This window comes from Oncorhynchus gorbuscha, unplaced genomic scaffold (genome assembly GCF_021184085.1).
Source record: "Oncorhynchus gorbuscha isolate QuinsamMale2020 ecotype Even-year unplaced genomic scaffold, OgorEven_v1.0 Un_scaffold_2567, whole genome shotgun sequence".
NCBI classification, from domain to species: domain Eukaryota; kingdom Metazoa; phylum Chordata; class Actinopteri; order Salmoniformes; family Salmonidae; genus Oncorhynchus; species Oncorhynchus gorbuscha.
In genome coordinates this window covers 35,642-58,412 of record NW_025745116.1, presented here as the reverse complement: position 1 = coordinate 58,412, position 22,771 = coordinate 35,642, and the positions used below count along the sequence as shown (strand labels likewise).

At 44.7% G+C, this 22,771-nt stretch overlaps 1 pseudogene; it reads right to left on the bottom strand.

Moving 5' to 3' along the window:
* The window catches only part of LOC124017489, a 43,222-nt pseudogene that overhangs the window by 3,886 nt on the left and 16,565 nt on the right, over positions 1-22,771 (bottom strand).

Here is a 22,771-nt window from a genome sequence, read left to right as displayed (position 1 = left end):
TTGAACATCCCACGGAGCACCATTAAATCCATTATTAAAAAATGGAAAGAATATGGCACCACAACAAACCTGCCAAGTGAAGGCCGCCCACCAAAAATTGCGGACCAAGCAAGGAGGACATTAATCAGAGAAGCAACAAAGAGACCAAAGATAACCCTGAAGGAGCTGCAAAGATCCACAGCGGAGATTGGAGTACCTGTCTATAGGACCACTTTAAGCCGTACACTCCACAGAGCTGGGCTTTACGGAGGAGTGGCCAGAAAAAAGCCATAACTTAAATAAAAAAATAAGCAAACACATTTCGTGTTTGCCAAAAGGCATGTGGGGGACTCCCCAAACATATGGAAGATGGTACTCTGGTCAGATGAGACTAAAATGTACCTTTTGGCCATCAAGGTAAATGCTATGTCTGGCACAAACCCAACCACTCTCATCACCCCGAGAACACCAGTGAAGCATGGTGGTGGCAGCATCATGCTGTGGGGATGTTTTTCATCGGCAGGGAAACTGGTCAGAATTGAAGGATTCATGGATGGCGCTAAATACTTCCAGAGATTTGAGACTGGGACGGAGGTTCACCTTCCATCAGAACATTGACACTAAGCACACTGCTAAAGCAACACTCAAATGGTTTAAGGGGACATATTTAAATGTCTTGGAATGGCCTAGTCAAAGCCCAGACCTCAATCCAATTGAGAATCTGTGGTATGACTTAATAAAGATTGCTGTACACCAGCAGAACCCATCCAACTTGAAGGAGCTGGATCAGTTTTGCCTTGAAGAATGGGCAAAAATCCCAGTGGCTAGATGTGCCAAGCTTATATGTGCTACAAAAGGTGGCTCTACAAAGTATTGACTTTGGGGGGTGAATAGTTATGCACACTCAAGTTTTCTGTTTAAAAAATAACAATTCTAGTTTGTTTTACAATAAAAAATATTTTGCATCTTCAAAGTGGTAGGCATGTTGTGTAAATGAAATGATACAAGCCCCTCAAAATATATTTTAATTCCATGTTGTAAGGCAACAAAATAGGCTAAATGCCAAGGGGGGTGAATACTTTCTCAAGGCACTGTTAGTATGTGGGTGATACAGGCAGAGAGATGTTTTTATTATTTTGGAACTTTTGTGAGTGTAATGTTTATTATCTACTTCACTTGCTTTGGCAATGTTAACATATGTTTCTCATGCCAATAAAGCCCTTAAATTGAATTGAATAGAATTGAGAGGAGAGCAAGAGAGTTCGAGAGAGAAGGCAACACAATTGGCAACACAATTTGACCCAACCAAATCATGAGAAAACAAAAAGATAATTACTTGACACATTGGAAAGAATTAACAAAAAAAACAGAGCAAACAGAGCAAAAATGCTATTTGGCCCTAAACAGAGAGAACACAGTGGCACAATACCTGACCACTGTGACTGACCCAAACCTAAGGAAAGCTTTGACTATGTACAGACTCAGTGAGCATAGCCTTGCTATTGAGAAAGGCCGCCGTAGGCAGACATGGCTCTCAAGAGAAGACAGGCTTTGTGCTCACTACCCACAAAATGCGGTGGAAACTGAGCTGCACTTCCTAACCTCCTGCCAAATGTATGACCATATTAGAGACACATATTTCCTTCAGATTACACAGATCCACAAATAATTTGAAAACAAACCCAATTTTGATGAAATCCCATATATACTGGGTGAAATTCCACAGTGTGCCATCACAGCAGCAAGATTTGTGACCTGTTGCCACAAGAAAAGGGCAACCAGTGAAGAACAAACACCATTGTAAATACAACCCATATTTATGCTTATTTATACGTAATATGACATGTGTAATGTCTTTATTGTTTTAAAACGTCTGTATCTGTAATGTCTACTGTTAATTTTTATTGTTTATTTCACTTTTGTGTATTTTCTACCTCACTTGTTTTGGCAATGTTAACACGTTTCCCATGCCAATGAAGCCCCTTGAATTGAATTGAATTGAATTGAGAGAGAGAGAGAGAGAGAGAGAGAGAGAGAGAGAGAGAGAGAGAGAGAGAGAGAGAGAGAGAGAGAGAGAGAGAGAGAGAGAGAGAGAGAGAGAGAGAGAGAGAGAGAGAGAGAGAGAGAGAGAGAGAGAGAGAGAGAGAGAGAGAGAGAGAGAGAGAGAGAGAGAGAGAGAGAGAGAGAGAGAGAGATAATTAAAGTGAGAGAGAGAGAGAGAGAGAGAGAGAGAGAGAGAGAGAGATAATTAAAGTGAGAGAGAGAGAGAGAGAGAGACAGAGAGTTAGAGAGAGACAGAGAGAGAGTGAGAGAGAATTAAAGTGAGAGAGAGAGAGAGAGTTAGAGAGAGCGAGTTAGAGAGAGACAGAGAGAGAGTGAGAGAGAATTAAAGTGAGAGAGAGAGAGAGAGAGAGAGAGAGATAATTAAAGTGAGAGAGAGAGAGAGAGAGAGACAGAGAGAGTTAGAGAGGATCAGACAGAGAGAGAGAGAGACAGAGAGAGTTAGAGAGAGACAGAGAGAGAGTGAGAGAGAATTAAAGTGAGAGAGAGAGAGAGAGTTAGAGAGAGCGAGTTAGAGAGAGACAGAGAGAGAGTGAGAGAGAATTAAAGTGAGAGAGAGAGAGTTAGAGAGAGACAGAGAGAGAGTGAGAGAGAATTAAAGTGAGAGAGAGAGAGTTAGAGAGAGACAGAGAGAGAGTGAGAGAGAATTAAAGTGAGAGAGAGAGAGTTAGAGACAGAGAGAGAGAGAGTGTTAGCAAGAGAGACAGAGAGAGCGAGAGAGAGAGAGAGGAGACTAAACAACAGCCGCATTGTAATTTAGGAGTTCCTGTCATAGTGTTACATTGGCTAGTCTAGAGGGTTGTCCACCACTTGAATGGAGTGACATACTTTGAGAGAAAGAGGGGAGAGGAGAGAGACAGCGAGAGAGACAGAAAAAATATTGGCGCTGAACTGACCCAAACACAGCCCATTAGCCCAGCCCACCCAGTGGGAGAGAAAGAGATTAACCCTCTCCACCAACCCACAGCCTGCTTGATGACCTGACATGCCCCAACCCTGACTAACAACCCTGACTAACAACCCTGACTAACAACCCTGACTAACAACCCTGACTAACAACCCTGACTAACAACCCTGACTAACAACCCTGACTAACAACCCTGACTAACAACCCTGACTAACAACCCTGACTAACAACCCTGACTAACAACCCTGACTAACAACCCTGACTAACAACCCTGACTAACAACCCTGCCTCATTCATATACCCTTTTCACACAACTTAGTTGAGCCAAGCCGAACCAAGCTAAGCTAGGCGGTGCAGGTTATGTATCCGCCATAGTTGCTGGAACCGTGCTTAAAATGACAAGGTTAATCAGAGACAGCCCAGCAAAATACAGTTGGAATCGGTATGGTAGTGTAGAAAGGGTAACACTCGCTCTGTCTGAGCACTGACTGACTGCCTGACTCTCTGGCTGACTGGCTGAATAGCTAGCTGACTGACTGGCTGCCAGACTCACTGGCTGAATGGCTGGCTGAGAAGATTGACAGCAGAATGAGGAAAAATAGCTGGGTTTGAATTAAATGCTAATAGTGTTATTTTGGAGGCTGTGGTTCGACATTCTTGGTTTCTTCCAGCTGACTACCCGAGCAAGGGCTAGTCTCTGACAATGAGAGTCTATCTGTGAGAAGGCGGTTGGGTAGGGAGTGTGGAGGGGCAGTTCCACAGAGAGACCTATCGTGTCCCATCCCACCCCCCTGTAGATAGCCTGTCCCATTCCACCCCCAAGTAGTTTGCCTGTCCCATCCCACTCCCCTTGTAGTTTGCCTGTCCCATCCCAACCACCTATAGTTAGCCTGTCACATCCCACCCACTTGTAGGTAGCCTGTCCCATCCCACCCCCCTGTAGCTAGCCTGACCCATTCCACCCCCCAGTAGTTTGCCTGTCCCATCCCACTCCCCTTGTAGTTTGCCTGTCCCATCCCAACCACCTATAGAGTAGCCTGTCCCATCCCAACCACCTATAGAGTAGCCTGTCCCATCCCACCCACTTGTAGGTAGCCTGTCCCATCCCATCCCCATGTAGCTAGCCTGTCCCATTCCACCCCCCAGTAGTTTGCCTGTCCCATCCCAACCACCTATAGTTAGCCTGTCCCATACCACCTTGTAGTCAGCCTGTCCCATCCCACCCCCCTGTAGTTAGCCTGTCCCATACCACCTTGTAGTCAGCCTGTCCCATCCCACCCCCCTATAGTTAGCCTGTCCCATCCTACCCTCCTGTAGTTAGCCTGTCCCATCCCAACCACCTATAGTTCGCCTGTCCCATCCTACCCTCCTGTAGGTAGCCTGTCCCATCCCAACTACCTATAGTAGCCTGTCCCATCCTACCCTCCTGTAGTTAGCATGTCCCATCCCACCCCCCTGTAGGTGGCCTATCCCATTCCACCCTGTCATGCCTAAGAGCAGCCCTTAGCTGTGGGATATTGGCCATATCCCACACCCACTATGGCCTTATTGCTTAATGATAGCCTGTCCCAGGGTTCTGTGACTTAAAATTAAATTTTTCGTGAGTCCCATGGTAGGTTTGGCCACTTCCAAAGACAAACTCCAGGTTGGATGACTGAACACTGTTAAACCATGCTGCTACAGGGCTATTCCACAGTGGCACAGAGATAGCCTGTTCCCAGATCTGTTTGTGCTGTCTTCCTATGGTCATTGTCACACCAATGGCACGATAGCACAGACATGTGGGAGACCCGGCTAGGGCAGAGACATCTGGGCCTGTGATGTGTCCCCATTCCCCTGGTCTACAGAGATTCAAAATAAAAGGCCGCCCCGCTCTTATTTTACCAGGCTAGACAATTTAGAACAAATTCTTATTTACAATGAGGGCCTGGCAAGAGGAAAAAGGCCTTCTGTGGGGACGGGGATTAAAAAACAAACAATGTAAGACAAATGGCCAACACAGACAGAAGACACAGGCAATAGCTCAAATACAACAGTAGACAAACAGTGGATGTGTGTGTGTGTTCTCTACTCACATTGAAGACTGTGCGTGTGTTCTCTACTCACGGTCACAGTGAAAGCTGTGTGTGTGTGTTCTCCACTCACGGTGCAGGCTGAGTGAGATGTTAATTATCCTGATGTCGTTGACAGTCTTCAGCTCAGGGATGGAGGCACACTTCAGGTGGGTGTTGGCGGACGAGTCGCCCACGTCGATCCAACACACCGTCTCCTGGGCGTAGTTGAAGTCCATGGCAGTGGTCTGTTTTTCAACAATAATAATAATAGCTTGTGTTTTATATAGCGCTTTTCAAAGACCCCAAAATGCTTCACAACAGTTTCAATTTACAGTTAAAAAGTACAAATCCCAGAGGATAAGACATAATCAGCATTATAAAACTCTTATTTCCAACGTGGTACAGGTGTAGGGGTTAAGGTAAGGGATAGGGATAGGGATGGGGATAGGGATGGGGATAGGGATAGTGATAGGGATAGGGATGGGGATAGGGATGGGGATAGGGATGGGGATGGGGATGGGGATGGGGATGGGGATGGGGATGGATGGGGATGGGATGGGGATGGGGATGGGGATGGGGATGGGGATGGGGATGGGGATGGGGATGGGGATAGGGATAGGGATAGGAATGGGGATAGGGATAGGGATGGGGATAGGTGATAGTGATAGGGATGGGGATAGGGATGGGGATAGGGATGGGGATGGGGATGGGGATGGGGATGGGGATGGGGATGGGGATGGGGATGGGGATGGGGATGGGGATGGGGATGGGGATGGGGATGGGGATGGGGATAGGGATAGGAATGGGGATAGGGATAGGGATGGGGATAGTGATAGGGATGGGGATACGGATAGTGATAGTGATAGGGATTGGGATAGGGATAGGGATAGGAATGGGGATAGGGATGCGGATAGGGATAGGGGTGGGGATAGGGATATGGATATGGATGGGGATAGGGATAGGAATAGGAATGGTGATAGGGATAGGGATAGGAATAGGAATGGGGATAGGGATGGGGATAGGGTTGGGGATAGGGATAGGGATGGGGATGGGGATAGGGATAGGGATAGCTCGGCATATGGTGAGTGGATAGTTAGATGACATTTTGTTAAAATCAAATCCAATTGTATTTGTCACATATGGAATTACAGTGAAATGCTGACTTACAAGCCCTTAACCAACAATGCAGAGCATTGAAAAGGAAATGTGCTGAATAAACTAAAGGAAAAATAGTAACGCAATAACATAACAATAACGAGGCTAAATACAGGGGGTACCGGTACGAGTCAATGTTGCGGGGTACAGGTTAGTCAAGGTAATTGAGGTAATATGTACATGTAGGTAGGGATAAAGTGACTATGCATAGATAATAAACAGAGTAGCAGCAGTGTATGTGAAGAGTGTGAAGGAATGTGCATCACTGTGTGTGGCGTCAATATGCGTGTGTGTGTGTCCCTGTGTGTGTGTGTGTGTGTGTGTGTGTGTGTGTGTGTGTGTGTGTGTGTGTGTGTGTGTGTGTGTGTGTGTGTGTGTGTGTGTGTGTGTGTGTGTGTGTGTGTGTGTGTGTGTGTGTGTGTGTGTGTGTGTGTGCGTGTGCGTGTATGTCTGTGTAGTACGTGTGAGTGTGTGGTTAGAGTCCAGTGAGTATAATAAGGAAATCCAAAAGAGCTCTAACCTTCTTGGTGCTGATGGCCGGGAGGCGGGTGGGCATGCCACTCAGAGACGTACAGCGGATGTCATTGAGGTTAGCGATCAGCAGCACCGGCAGCTGTTCCACAGGATCTGAAAGAGGGAGGAGAGGAAGAAGAGAGATAGGAAGGGAGGGGAGAAAGGGAGGGAAGCGAGAGAGAGAGAGAGAGAGAGAGAGAGAGAGAGAGAGAGAGAGAGAGAAAGGGAGGGGAGAAAGGGAGAGAGAGAGAGAGAGAGAGAGAGAGGAAGGGAGGGGAGAAAGGGAGGGAGGGAGGCGAGCGAGAGAGAGAGAGAGAGAGAGAGAGAGAGAGAGAGAGAGAGAGAGAGAGAGAGAGAGAGAGAGAGAGAGAGAGAGAGAGAGAGAGAGAGAGAGAGGAGAGAGAGGGGAGAAAGGGAGAAAGGGAGGAGCGGGAGGAGAGAGAGAGAGAGAGAGAGAGAGAGAGAGAGAGAGAGAGAGAGAGAGAGAGAGAGAGAGAGAGAGAGAGAGAGAGAGAGAGAGAAAGGGAGGGGAGAAAGGGAGAGAGGCGAGAGAGAGAGAGAGAGGAAGGGAGGGGAGAAAGGGAGGGAGGGAGGCGAGAGAGAGAGAGAGAGAGAGAGAGAGAGAGAGAGAGAGAGAGAGAGAGAGAGAGAGAGAGAGAGAGAGAGTGAGAGGGGAGGGGAGAAAGGGAGGGAGCGGGAGAGAGAGAGAGAGAGAGAGAGAGAGAGAGAGAGAGAGAGAGAGAGAGAGAGAGAGAGAGAGAGAGAGAGAGAGAGAGAAAGGGAGGGGAGAAAGGGAGAGAGGCGAGAGAGAGAGAGAGAGGAAGGGAGGGGAGAAAGGGAGGGAGGGAGGCGAGAGAGAGAGAGAGAGAGAGAGAGAGAGAGAGAGAGAGAGAGAGAGAGAGAGAGAGAGAGAGAGAGAGAGAGAGGGAGAGAGAGAGAGAGAGAGAGAGAAAGGGAGGGGAGAAAGGGAAGGAAGGGAGGGAAAAATGGAAGAGAAAGAAGGAGAGGTCGAGATGGAAGATGGTGAGAGGAGAGGAGAGGGATTAAAGGAGAGGGATGATTGTGAGAGGAGAGGGATGAAAGGAGAGGGATGATGGTGAGTGGAGAGGGATGATGGTGAGAGGAGAGGGATGAAAGGAGATGGATGATGGTGAGAGAGGGATGAAAAGAGAGGGATGATGTTGAGAGGAGAGGGATGAAAGGAGATGGATGATGGTGAGAGAGGGATGAAAAGAGAGGGATGATGTTGAGAGGAGAGGGATGAAAAGAGAGGGATGATGGTGAGAGGAGAGGGATAAAAGGAGAGGGATGATGGTGAGAGGAGAGGGATAAAGTGAGAAGGATGATGGTGAGAGGAGAGGGATTAAAGGAGTGGGATGATGGTGAGAGGAGAGGGATAAAATGAGAAGGATGATGGTGAGAGGAGAGGGATAGAAGGAGAGGGATGATTGTGAGAGGAGAGGGATGAAAGGAGAGGGATGATGGTGAGAGGAGAGGGATAAAAGGAGAGGGATGATTGTGAGAGGAGAGGGATAAAAGGAGAGGGATGATTGTGAGAGGAGAGGGATGAAAGGAGAGGGATGATGGTGAGAGGAGAGGGATAAAAGGAGAGGGATGATTGTGAGAGGAGAGGGATAAAAGGAGAGGGATGATTGTGAGAGGAGAGGGATGAAAGAGAGGGGAAGAAAGGTCACATCGCTCTGACATATCTTCCTTGTAAATTCAATTGTAACAGCATTAGAGAGTGTCACGCCGTACAAATTTCATTCCTCCAATAATAACACAGCATGACAGGACCAAAACAAAACAAATCAACTGAAACACAGTTATTACTTGGTCTAGCTTTAGTCTATGACAAGTGTAGACTACATGTCTATACAGTATGTTGATGTCTGTTTGTTTGTTTGTTTCTCTGTGTGTGTGTATGTGTGTGTCTCACCGTTCTTGGCCTTGCAGGAGCGGTTGTCTGGCTGCAGTAGGTAGCCCTCCACACAGCTGCAGGTGTAGGAGCCCTCGTTGTTGGAGCATGTCTGACTGCATGTCCCGTACACACTGCACTCGTTAAAATCTGAGGATTCAGGCAGGTCAATGTCAGTATAGTCAGTTCATCAGTCAGTCAGTCAGTCCGTAAGTCCATCAGTCAGTCAGTCAGTCAGTCAGTCAGTCAGTCAGTCAGTCAGTCAGTCAGTCAGTCAGTCAGTCAGTCAGTCAGTCAGTCAGTCAGTCAGTCAGTCACTGGTCAGACATGGGACTGTTGTCATATGTTTACTGTAACTTCATGTACATGTCCAGGACTCAGGAGTCATACCTTTGCATGCCTTTCCATCCTGGCTGACTTCATAGCCAATTTTGCAGTAACACTTGGGCCCTTGGTGTGTTACTGAGCAGTTGCCCTCGCAGCCATGGGTGGCACAGTCTGGTCCAAGCTCTACCACAGAGTGAGATCACAATCACATGAAACACATGGAATGAAACCTGGTTGGCAGAAAACGCCATGGTTCACACTAGAGGTCGACCGATTAATTGGAATGGCCGATTAATTAGGGCCGATTTCAAGTTTTCATAACAAATGGAAATCTGTATTTTTGGGTGCCGATTTGCCTATTTAATTTTTTTTTTATACCTTTATTTAACTAGGCAAGTCAGTTAAGAACACATTCTTATTTTCAATGATGGCCTATGAACGGTGGGTTAACTGCCTCGTTCAGAGGCAGAACGACAGATTTTCACCATGTCAGCTCGGGGGATCCAATCTTGCAAACTTACAGTTCACGTGTCCAACGCAATAATGACCTGCCTCTCTCTCGTTGCACTCCACAAGGAGACTGACTGCCTGTTACGCAAATGCAGTAAGCCAAGGTAAGTTGCTAGATAGCATTAAATAAATGTTTAAAAAATTGTCCGATTAATCGGTATCGGCTTTTTTTTGGTCCTCCAATAATCGAACGGTGGCTTCTAAGCCTCTCAATGGCCAATACATAGCATCAGCAATCAAGGGTTTATATCAAATCAAATTAAATGTTATTTGTCACATGCACTGAATACAACAGGTGTAGGTAAATACAGGGGGTACCGGTACAGAGTCAATGTTGCGGGGTACAGGTTAGTCAAGGTAATTGTGGTAATATGTACATGTAGGTAGGGATAAAGTGACTATGCATAGATACAAACAGAGAGTAGCAGCAGTGTAGAAGAGGGGGAGGGCAATGCAAATAGTCTGGGTAGCCATGTGATTAGCTGTTCAGGAGTCTTATGGCTTGGGGGTAGAAGCTGTTTAGAAGCCTCTTGGACCTAGATTTGGCGCTCCGGTACCGCTTGCTGTGCAATAGCAGAGAGAACAGTCTATGACTAGGGTGGCTGGAGTCTTTGACAATTTTTAGGGTCTTTCTCTGACACCATCTGGTATTAAGGTCCTGGATGGCAGGAAGCTTGGCCCCGGTGATGTACTGGGCCGTACGCACTACCCTCTGTAGTTTCCATGCCAGGGAGTCATGCAACCTTTTGAGGATCTGAGGACCCATGCCAAATCTTTTCAGTCTCCTGAGGGGAATAGGTTTTGTCATGCCTTCATCATGACTGTCTTGGTGTGCTTGGACCATGTTAGTTTGTAGGTGATGTGGAACACAAGGAACTTGAAGCTCTCAACCTGCTCTACTAAAGCCCCGTCGATGAGAATAATCTCCTTTGTCTTGATCACGTTGAGGGAGAGGTTGTTGTCCTTGTACCACATGGTCAGGTCTCTGACCTCCTCCCTATAGGCTGTCTCATCGTTGTCGGTGATCAGGCCTACCACTGTTGTGTCATCGGCAAACTTAATGATGGTGTTGGAGTCGTTCCTGGTTGTGCAGTCATGAGTGAACAGGGAGTAAAGGAGGGGACTGAGCACGCACCCCTGAGGGGCCACCGTGTTGAGGATCAGCGTGGCGGATGTGTTGTTACCTACCCTTACCACCTGGGGTCGGCCCGTCAGGAAGTCCAGGATCCAGTTGCAGAGGGAGGTATTTAGTCCCAGAGTGCATAGCTTAGTGATGAGCTTTGAGGGTACTATGGTGTTGAACGCTGAGCTGTAGTCAATTAATAGCATTCTCACATAGCTGTTCCATTTGTGCAGGTGTGAAAGGGCAGTGTAGAGTACAATAGAGATTGCCTCATCTGTGGATCTGTTGGTGTGGTATGCAAATTGGAGTGGGTCTAGTGTTTCTGGGATAATGGTGTTTATGTGAGCCATGACCAACCTTTCAAAGCATTTCATGGCTACATACGTGAGTGCTACGTGCAGATTACCTTAGTGTTCTTGGGCACAGGGATTATGGTGGTCTGCTTGACACATGTTGGTATTACAGAATTATACAGGGAGAGGTTGAAAATGTCAGTGAAGACACTTGCCAGTTGGTAAGCACATGCTCAGAGTACATGTCCTGGTAATCCGTCTGGCCCTGTGGCCTTGTGAATGTCGATCTGTCTTACTAACATCGGCTGCGGAGAGCGTGGTCACACAGTCGTCCGGAACAGCTGATGCTCTCATGCATGTTTCAGTGTTACTTGCCTCGAAGCGAGCATAGAAGTTATTTAGCTCGTCTGGTAGGCTCGTGTCACTGGCCAGCTCGCGACTGTGCTTCCCTTTGTAGTCTGTAATAGTTTGCAAGCCTTGCCACATCCGACAGGCGTCGGAGCCAGTGTAGTACGATTCGATCTTAGTCCTGTATTGACGCTTTGCCTGTTTGATGGTTTGTTGGAGGGCATAGCGAGGTTTCTTATAAGCTTCCAGGTTATATACTGTACATCATTGGTGAAACACCTTCTGACTAACGACTACAACAGGTGCAACACATCCTGAACAACGAGGATGATACCAATCCATACAGAATAGTCTGTGCTATCTGGGATCCTTGGGACATCCATACCCCATTGAAGTTGAAATGTAAAATGGTTACGGTAAGGGTAAAGGTTAGGGTTTAGGGTATGGACGTTCCAAGGATACGGGATAGTACTGAACCAAAGAGAACCAACCTCCAAATAGAAAACAAAATCAAGGGGAAAAAAACAAAGCCTGTAACATAAGCAATAGCTTCCTTCCTCCAGTCAACACACTAATAGCCTGTCTGCAGATCAGCTGTGAAAATGCTTATCTTAATCCATGAGCTATCTTCCCATCGATGGCCTCCACTGACACAATGTCCTTTGGCCGGGAGTGAGGGACATCCTACTAGCTCCTCGCTCTGCATATGAAAGTGATTAGGGCCCTTGGCCTGCACTTTTGGAATGACTGTTTATAAACACCGACTCCCACCATATCTAGACCAGGACACAGTGTGGTAACAGACTTTAGCACAGTTGAGGCAAGGATCATGTAGACTAGAGAAAGTTAGAGGCTTCTACCCACTGTAATATCAGACTAATCGCTCATACAGTAGAGGCTAATATATAACAGGGCAACAACACGTGTTGCAGTCTCCCCACGCTGCAGTCTCCCCATGCTGCAGTCTCCCCACGCTGCAGTCTCCCCACGCTGCACTCTTCAGCATGCTGCCTGCTAACAGTTTCCTACCTACTAGATCAAAAGGCAGATATGAGAGAAGTGGCCATACAGCCTGTTGTCTGTCTTTCTTTCTGTCTGAGAGAGGACTGCAGCACACCAACAAAGTGCTGCCAAGAAACACATAACCACACAGACACAACACAAGGAAGTGAGATGAACTCTCCGTCTGAGCATCATCACAAAGCTTGCAGAGCATGGAATCCTACTGGCATGTCCAGTGAAGTCCCATTTCCTAGATAACTAAACATACTGCACCAAAGCAGACTGTGCAACCTCATTTAATAGTACATCATAATGGGAGGGCACTACAGTATAACACAGGGAGTGGAATATTATCAGTCAGAGTGAAGGGATGTCCACAGCACAATCCACAGCCCTGTCCAGCCATGCTGAAAGGAGACCATTACGTGCCGACCGTTGAGGGTGACTAGAGGAGAGCGCAGAGGAGGTTGGACCACTGAAGGGTCCTCATTATGTAAAGCCTGTGGCACTCGGGCCACAATGGCCTTTTGTGGGGTCTCGCTGAGAGGGAGAAACCCACTGTGTGTGTGCCCTGTATAAAACCCATTCACTGAGACACACATAGAGACACACAGTGCCAACGCTAGCCAGGGTGCTGCCACTCCAAGCCTACATCAGGCCAACACCTCACCTTTCTCTAGCCCTGGGCCTCTAGTTTCAACAATCACAATCAGCACAGCAATAAGTGGATATTGCCCGAAGAAAACCAATTTCAATTTCAGCCCGTCTCTAATCTAAACCTAGTTTTCTGACTGTGGGTTTCAAAGCACAACACACTCAAGGGAATGAGTCAGAAAGGGAATATGCATAAGGACACATTTTGACTTCAGATGCCATTCTATTCTGTGGTTGCGTCCATAGAATTATAATTACTGCAGAATGGAATCTTATGTTTGTTGTGCCCCACAGTGCCACAGAGAGATGAGAGCAGAATACCATTGAAATATAATTACTTATATTACTTCGATTTGCAGTAAACTGCAGCCAATATACATATTTTGTCACAGGCCATGGAGTGTTACAAAGTCAAAGCACCAAGAGGGGAAAAAAAGTCACCAGTCAACTGTTCTCAACAGTAGTGTTCATTCAGCCATTTAACCAGGGTTAATTACCTGAGAAAACACATGTCACACTGCTGCCTTGAGTGTTCAACAAGCATGTCACACACACACACACATAAACACACACACACAAATGCGGTGAGTGATACTGAGTGTTCTTGGAGTCCATCCAAGAGCAGATAAGGAGGCAGAGAGGAGGAAAAGTATAAAAGTTTGTTGTTTTCCTTCACAGACAGACAGACAGGATAGTCCCAGGGCCTCTCTGATCAATATTTAGGTGGGGTGAACTAGGTGGGGTATTTTTATTTTTTTATCTTTATTTAACTAGGCAAGTCAGTTAAGAACAAATTCTTATTTTCAATGACGGCCTAGGAACAGTGGGTTAACTGCCTGTTCAGGGGCAGAATGACAGATTTGTACCTTGTCAGCTCGGGGGTTTGAACTTGCAACCTTCCGGTTACTAGTACAACATTCTAACCACTAGGCTACCCTAATTGGGGTGAAAGGGATGATAAGGACAAACAGGGACAGGACAAGGTTTAAAAACTCAGTATCCCCTCCATACGACTTCACAACCTTCATGACTTCTCAGTCTTTCCCAACAACAGATTATTCCTAGTTACCTCAATCTACAGTATATACTGAATACTGACTGGCTGACTAGGACTGGCTGACTGGCTGACTAGGACTGACTGACTGGATGACTGGCTGACTGGCTGACTGGCTGACTAGGACTGACTGACTGGATGACTGGCTGACTGGCTGACTAGGACTGGCTGACTGGATGACTGGCTGACTGGCTGACTAGCTGACTAGGACTGACTGACTGGCTGACTGGCTGACTAGGACTGGCTGACTGGCTGACTGGCTGACTAGGACTGACTGACTGGATGACTGGCTGACTGGCTGACTGGCTGACTAGGACTGGCTGACTGGATGACTGGCTGACTGGCTGACTAGGACTGACTGACTGGCTGACTGGCTGACTGGCTGACTAGGACTGGCTGACTGGCTGACTAGGACTGACTGACTGGCTGACTGACTGACTGGCTGACTGGCTGACTAGGACTGACTGACTGGATGACTGGCTGACTGGCTGACTAGGACTGGCTGACTGGCTGACTAGGACTGACTGACTGGCTGACTAGGACTGGCTGACTAGCTGACTGAATTACTGGCTGACTGGCTGACTGGATGACTGGCTGACTGGCTGACTAGGACTGGCTGACTGGATGACTGGCTGACTGGCTGACTGGCTGACTGGCTGACTAGGACTGGCTGACTGGCTGACTAGGACTGACTGACTGGATGACTGGCTGACTGGCTGACTGGCTGACTGGCTGACTGACTGACTGGCTGACTGGCTGACTAGGACTGACTGACTGGATGACTGGCTGACTAGGATTGACTGACTGGATGACTGGCTGACTAGGACTGACTGACTGGATGACTGGCTGACTGGCTGACTAGGACTGACTGACTGGCTGACTGGCTGACTGGCTGACTGGCTGACTAGGATTGACTGACTGGATGACTGGCTGACTGGCTGACTGGATAACTGGCTGACTAGGACTGACTGACTGGCTGACTGGCTGACTAGGACTGACTGACTGGCTGACTGGCTGACTAGGACTGACTGACTGGCTGACTGGCTGGCCAAGTGAACGATAGCGACGACACTATCAGACTAACTAGGATCCAGTCAGTCACAGGGCATTTGTTACTTACCAGTGAGGAAGCTGCCATGTCTACCTCTCCTTTTGTCCATGTCCAGGTCCTGGGTTGAGACATTCCTAGCTATTTTTCAGTGGCAAATGACAATACTACACTGAGTGTACAAATCATTAGGAATATTAGGACGGTAATAAGCACAATAAATATTAGCAGCATAGATAGTGGGAAGGATACACCACACCCGGCACACACAGTCTACATCAGCTTTACCCTCGTAGGAAGATGGCCTATATTGATAGGGCCAAATTGAAATGCTTATTTCAGAAGAAATATAAAAAGCATATGCATAAGCATGGTAGCATTTGAAAGGGATCAGTTAGGAGATTTTGGGGAAATCATCAGACCAAAGTTGAGGACACAACAGTTCACCTGACAGTAGACTGAATCCAAACATTACACTGTTGATTTTATGTGCATTTTACATTTACTGTACTTTGCCACATTTGTTGATAACTAAATCTGAAACCCCCCCGGATACTCTACATTCAGTAACACGATAAGAATACTCCTGGAAAATGTGGGGTATATACACATACAGCATTTCTCTCAGTCAGTTGACAAAAAAAATCCAAAATTTGCCCAATTAACGGGAGGGATGGGGCAACTACTGGTCCCGTGAGCCAGAGGTCTGACGTCATGTATAGCATGCTACTGCACAGTCACTGCTTTCCAATTTAGGCAGTTATCAGTGCCCAAATCTTCCATTTGTAAAGTGCTACATCTGCAGAGATATGACCAGCCCAGTGGCACCAGCCTCAGATGCCCAGTAACACATAAGCAGGACAAAACCTGGCTATCACACACTATAATATAACCATTCCACTCCTCACCTCCCACACCTAGCTCCAACATGTTAACATGTATTGTACTGTGATAAAATACAACCCTGCCTGCCTGCCTCCTACCTTGCCTGCCTCACTCCCCTCGTCAGCAACTTGTGGATAATTACTTGGACAAAGCGGATGACAAAGTGTGCTTTGAGACATAAGCACCAGGCCAGAGAACGCTTGGCCTGCACAACCCACCAGTTAGTTCAAGCAAACATTGGGATTCTTGTGAAATGGTGAGCTTTCCGTAAAACAGGGGCTCACAGATAAACACTGTGACAGTAGAAAGTGCCGGCAAACACACTGCCACTGCTGTGTCTGTGTGTGTGTCTGTCTGTTTACTCCAGCCATAGTGAAAGCTGGACCAGTGTGCTCACCAGGGACAGGTGGTACGTGTCATGCCTATATGACATCATCGGCGGAACATTGCGCAGGACAGGGAAGGAATCTGACACTTCAGACAACAACGATCACTTTCACTCTTATCCTTTCACACCATTACTTAATATGACCCTCATAAACAAAATGATACACACATAAAACAAGTGAACTTAAAAATAATATTTGAAAAAGAAAGATAGACCATATCTTTCTAAGTATGTATATGACAGAGGACTGTTTGTGCACTTGGCAGTTCTAATGTGTACTGGTCTTTTTCCAGGCCCTGTTCTGTTGTAGAACTTTTGTTTCATAAAGGAGAACTCAAAAGGTTATTTGGCATCAATATTTTTTGTTGTAGGGGAATGCACCCAAACCAACAAACATGTCCCAATTTAACATACACCAAAACATCAAATATGAGCTGGACTAATATCAGTACAGCACACACACTCAATATCAGCTGTATGAATCCTGTATGAACACAACATTGCCTTTTGTCATGAGAGAAATATCCAGTTAGCCTGGTTCTGTTCTATACATGCCCTCTCCCTTTGTCTCCACAGTTCCACCCAAACTGTAATCTCTTCTCTGTCCAATAAACATTGTCTTCCTCCATCAACTGCTCTAATGAGATGGCCTCCGTTTTCACAATGGCTCCTCTTCTCTCTCCTCTCCAAGAAAAAGTCATTCATTTATCAATCAGGCCCTAGAGAATGTGAGGCTCAGAGGCCCCTTCCACGTCTCTGGCAGGCAGAGCAGAGCATTTACCCAGACAGCCATGCCGGCCGGATAGGAGGAGAATCTCATCATCAAATCCAATCCCTAATATTAATTTGAGTCACAGAGAGGAAGACATACTGAGTCTATAGCTTCCCATAGTGGAACAAGACAAAAGAACAGAGCCACACAGAGGGGACATATTGGCTGTGTCTGATATAACTATGTCCGATTTCCTGGCCGAAAGCACTGCACTACATAGAGAATAGGGTGTCATTTCAACAGCTATTGAGTCCATGGTGTCTCATTGTGGAACCAGACAAAAGAGGAGCCGAGTCACTGGCTGGCTGTAGCAGGATTAGCTGGCCCAGTGTTCTGTAGGAACTAAGAAATAGGAAGGACCCAAGAAAACAGTTGCCCGAGCTGTGCCTGTACAGATTCTATAGCTACAAAGGGGACTTGCTGATTCACTGTGTGTGTGTGTGTGTGTGTGTGTGTGTGTGTGTGTGTGTGTGTGTGTGTGTGTGTGTGTGTGTGTGTGTGTGTGTGTGTGTGTGTGTGTGTGTGTGTGTGTGTGTGTGTGTGTGTGTGTGTGTGTGTGTGTGTGTGTGTGTGTGTGTGTGTGTGTGTATATATATATATATCTCTGTGTGTGTTACCTCTACAGTGTGGCCCCTCATCCCAGCCATCAGTGCAGTCAGGGCTCCCATCACACAGTCTGCTCATGTGGATACACATGTCTGTCCCCAGACACTCAAACTCATTGGCCGGACACAGGGACACTCTGTGTGGACCTGCAACACAATACACACATTACAGTCAGAGATCAAATGATACCACAGAAACTAGTAACCATTGTAAAAACAATGGTTGCTTTAATATTGCAGATAGATTGTGGTTTCCATCATTGTAATTGTCTGCATCATTTCCAATCCCCCTTATATTTTTTTGTAAATATATTTCCCTTAATTATTTTTCCCTAAACCGACCATCCCTCCCCTAATTGGAGTAAACTGATGGACAACAACACAACAGTTATATTTTGTTTGTCTATAGTCCCATCTTTTCCTTCTGTAGCTCAGTTGGTAGAGCATGGCGCTTGTAACGCCAGGGTAGTGGGTTCGATTCCCGGGACCACCCATACGTAGAATGTATGCACACATGACTGTAAGTCGCTTTGGATAAAAGCGTCCGCTAAATGGCATATATTATTATATTATTATATATATTATTTCAGCTCCACTTAACCCCGCCCATCTATCTCTGAACACCATCCAGTTTTGATTTCTACTTGCCATACATTTTTCAACTGTGCGGGGATGTTTCACAAAAGTTCTGATACTTTCTATTCTCTTACATTGTACATATTGTAAATTAAAGATAAACATTTTTGCTAAGAGTGTTATTATGTTATTGATTGATTAGGACTTTTTAAATCACACAGCAGTGCTATTTACAGACTTAGCCCCAGGTAAATGTTGCAATTCTTCAGCCATTCCTGAACCTGCGACCAAAAACAAGCTACATGTGGACAGTACCAAAACAAATGATCTAATGATTCTGTCTCTTCGCAACAAAATCTGCAGAGCTGGGATAGTTGTATCTGTCACGACTTCTACCGAAGTCGTTGCCTCTCCTTGTTCGGGCGATGCTCGGCGTTCGACGTCACCGGTCTTCTAGCCATCATTGATTCATTTTTCATTTTCCATTGGTTTTGTCTTCCCACACACCTGTTTTCAATCCTATTCATTACCTGTTGTGTATTTAACCCTCTGTTTCCCCTCATGTCTTTGTCAGAGATGGTTTATTGTCAGTGTAGTGTGTTTGTTGTATAGGTGCGCGACGGGTTTTCGTACCCATATTTGTTTATGTTCTTTTCCTGTTTAGTGTTATGGAGCATGTTACTAGGACATTATTAAAAGACTCCATTTTACACTCCGTTTGACTCTCCTGCGCCTGACTTCCCTGCCACCTATACACATATGCCTGACAGTATCCCCCATATATATATATATATATCATTCTACTGGTTGCAAGAATTTTGTATAGTAATTTAAATAGAAAAACTAATTTTGAATCCAGCGTTGTTTAGTGTATCAGTTCATAAATCATGTGCCATGGAATCGGTACGTCAAAAATCTCTTCCCAACTATCTTGCAATCTATATGGCACGGCTGTACATTTTTGGTCCTTAAATGACACCGGTATACTTTTTATTTATGCAAATTTTATTTAGCCAATTATGGTCTTTAATGCAGAGCCGACAGACAAGTTCATTACTTTCTCCTCCTTCCACTTCCATTTTTTTGTGGTAATTCTGCAATTAGTTGGTTATAATTTTGGGTAGAGCAGACATTTCCCTCTGTGTTAGCTGCATGTGTGACATATCTCCACCATTCCTATTTACGATATAATTTACAAAGATTATACCGTTTTAAATTATTTTCATTTTTTTTTTGTCATTAGTATATTTGAGTTTAACCATGATATTTTTTGTAATATTTGTAGTGTCTTTTCTGATGGATTAAACTGAAATTGCAACCAACTTTCTATGGCTTGTTTGACAAATAGCGATATTTGGGAGATCATTTAATTTTCAAATAGATTGAAAGGTTGTAAACGGGAATAAAGGGAAAAAGGCCATTCTTGAACTTGGGTTGAGACATTCTTACTAATCTGCTAGAAAACCAGTTCGGATTTAAGTATAATTTTTGTATGACTGAAGCCTTTAGTGAGAGGTATAATTCTTTAATATTTAATCATTTCTGCCCTCCAAATTCATATTCATTATATAAATAGGTCAGTTTAATTGTTGCTTGGTTTGCCATTCCAAATAAAATGTCATATTTTTTGCAAGGCCATGAGCAAATAGGTAAACTAGGATATGAGTAAAGAGTTAATCAGGGTGATTTTTTCCCCAAATAGACAGTTATTTTCCTTTCCATAGCAAGATCTTATCTATTTTTGCTAACTTTCTATGAAAACATTTCTTTCTTTCGGGATATGAATATGGAGTATGTCCACTTCACCTTCAGATAATTGTATTGGTTAAACTACACGATAATGTAACAGTAAAAAAAATGTGTGATCCAATATAGTACACTTATCAAAATTTGATTGTAATCCAGAGAAAACATCATCATCAGTGTACAATGACACCTTTGTTTTTAAGCCCTGGATTTCTAGGTTGTTACTGTTGGATCTGTGGCCATAATAAATGGTCATAATAAATAGATATGGCGATAGTGGACACCTTTGTTTTTAAGCCCTGGATTTCTAGGTTGTTACTGTTGGATCTGTGGCCATAATAAATGGTCATAATAAATAGATATGGCGATAGTGGACACCTTTGTTTTTAAGCCCTGGATTTCTAGGTTGTTACTGTTGGATCTGTGGCCATAATAAATGGTCATAATAAATAGATATGGCGATAGTGGACACCTTTGTTTTTAAGCCCTGGATTTCTAGGTTGTTACTGTTGGATCTGTGGCCATAATAAATGGTCATAATAAATAGATATGGCGATAGTGGACACCTTTGTTTTTAAGCCCTGGATTTCTAGGTTGTTACTGTTGGATCTGTGGCCATAATAAATGGTCATAATAAATAGATATGGCGATAGTGGACACCTTTGCTTTACTCCTCTTGACAGTTTAATACTTTCTGAGAAGTAGCCATTATTTACTCTTTTACACTTGGGGTTACTATACATAACTTTAACCCACTGTAAAAGAGATTCTCCATGATTTAAATATTATAGGCACTTGTATATACATTCCAGTCGAACTTTATCAAAATACTTTTCAAAGTCAGCTATGAATACCAGGCCTGGGTTCCCCAATTTTCTGTTGAGTGCTATTGTTTCCAGTTCTTGTCTTATATTATCTCCAATGTATCGTCGTAAAAAACATGTCTGAATAGGAAGGATAATATCTGACAATACCTTTTTAATTCTATGCGCTCTGCATTTTGCTCGAATTTTTGCATCACAAGACTGAAGTGTAAGGGGCTTCCATTTTTATGGACTGGATCTTTATATTTACCATTTGGGTCATGTTTCAGTAATAATGACACCAGAACTTCTAGTTGAGTATCTGCTAATCTACCATTTACCTAGGGGTGGTTAAAACATGCTAATAATGGTCCTCTGAGTATATCAATAAAGGTTTGGTATACTTCCACTAGTATGTCATCCTGCCCTGAAGTTTCCCCATATTAAAGGCTTTAATTGCATCAAGCAGTTCCTCCTCTGTAATTTGGCCTTCACATGAGTCTTTCTGTACAGCTGTTCATTTTACAGGATTTAAAAATCCTTACAATTAACTTGGATAAGTGGAGATGGAGGAGACTGAAATGAAAACAAATGCTTAAAGTACTTTGCTTCCTCTTTCAAAATATATTTTGGTGAATCATGGGTGACTGTCATTTGTAATAAGTTTTAGTAAATACATTTTTGTAGCATTTCTAAAAATATTTGGTGCATTTTCCCCATATTCCATTCAGTTCGCTTTATTTTTTATAATACATTACACTGGATCTTTCTTGAATAAGATCCACCATTTCTTTTGATTTTCCTCTAACATATTCCGTGACTCTAACGTACTGTTTTTATTGCCACCTATTTCTACTGCTAGTCCCTCTATTTCCATTCTTTATATGACTCCTTTTGACTTAAATTGCTTTTGTTTTAAAGATGAGTATTGAATTACATGGCCTCTAGGGGCACATTTAAAAGTGTCCCATATAATAAGGGGATCTGCAGTACCTTTATTACGTCAGAAAAAGTCAGTTATAAATGATTCTGTCCTGCTTAAAAACAAGTTGTCATCCAATAGGCTTTGATTACATTTCCAAGAGCAATGTATATGCCAATTATTTGATGGTAAGACCTAATTCTGATCCCTATCAACACTTTTTAAACTTTTGGTGCCCGCGAGAACTACATAAAAAGTAGTCAAGACGACTAGCTTGAATGAGTCTCAGCCATGTACAGTGGGGAGAACAAGTATTTGATACACTGCCGATTTTGCGGGTTTTCCTACTTACAAAGCATGTAGAGGTCCGTAATTTTTTATCATAGGTACACTTCAACTGTGAGACGGAATCTAAAACAAAAATCCAGAAAATCACATTGTATGATTTTTAAGTAATTCATTTGCATTTTATTGCATGACATAAGTATTTGATCACCTACCAACCAGTAAGAATTCCGGCTCTCACAGACCTGTTAGTTTTTCTTTAAGAATCCCTCCTGTTCTCCACTCCTTACCTGTATTAACTGCACCGGTTTGAACTCGTTACCTGTATAAAAAACACCTGTCCACACACTCAATCAAACAGACTCCAACCTCTCCACAATGACCAAGACCAGATAGCTGTGTAAGCACATCAGGGATAAAATGGTAGACCTGCACAAGGCTGGGATGGGCTACAGGACAATAGGCAAACAGCTTGGTGAGAAGGCAACAAATGTTGGTGCAATTATTAGAAAATGGAAGAAGTTCAAGATGACGGTCAATCACCCTCGGTCTGGGGCTCCATGCAAGATCTCACCTCGTGGGGCATCAATGATCATGAGGAAGGTGAGGGATCAGCCCAGAACTTCACGGCAGGACCTGGTCAATGACCTGAAGAGAGCTGACACCACAGTCTCAAAGAAATCCATTAGTAACACATTACACCGTCATGGATTAAAATCCTTCAGCGTACGTAAGGTCCCCCTGCTCAAGCCAGCGCATGTCCAGGCCCGTCTGAAGTTTGCCAATGACCATCTGGATGATCCAGAGGAGGAATGGGAGAAGGTCATGTGGTCTGATGAGACA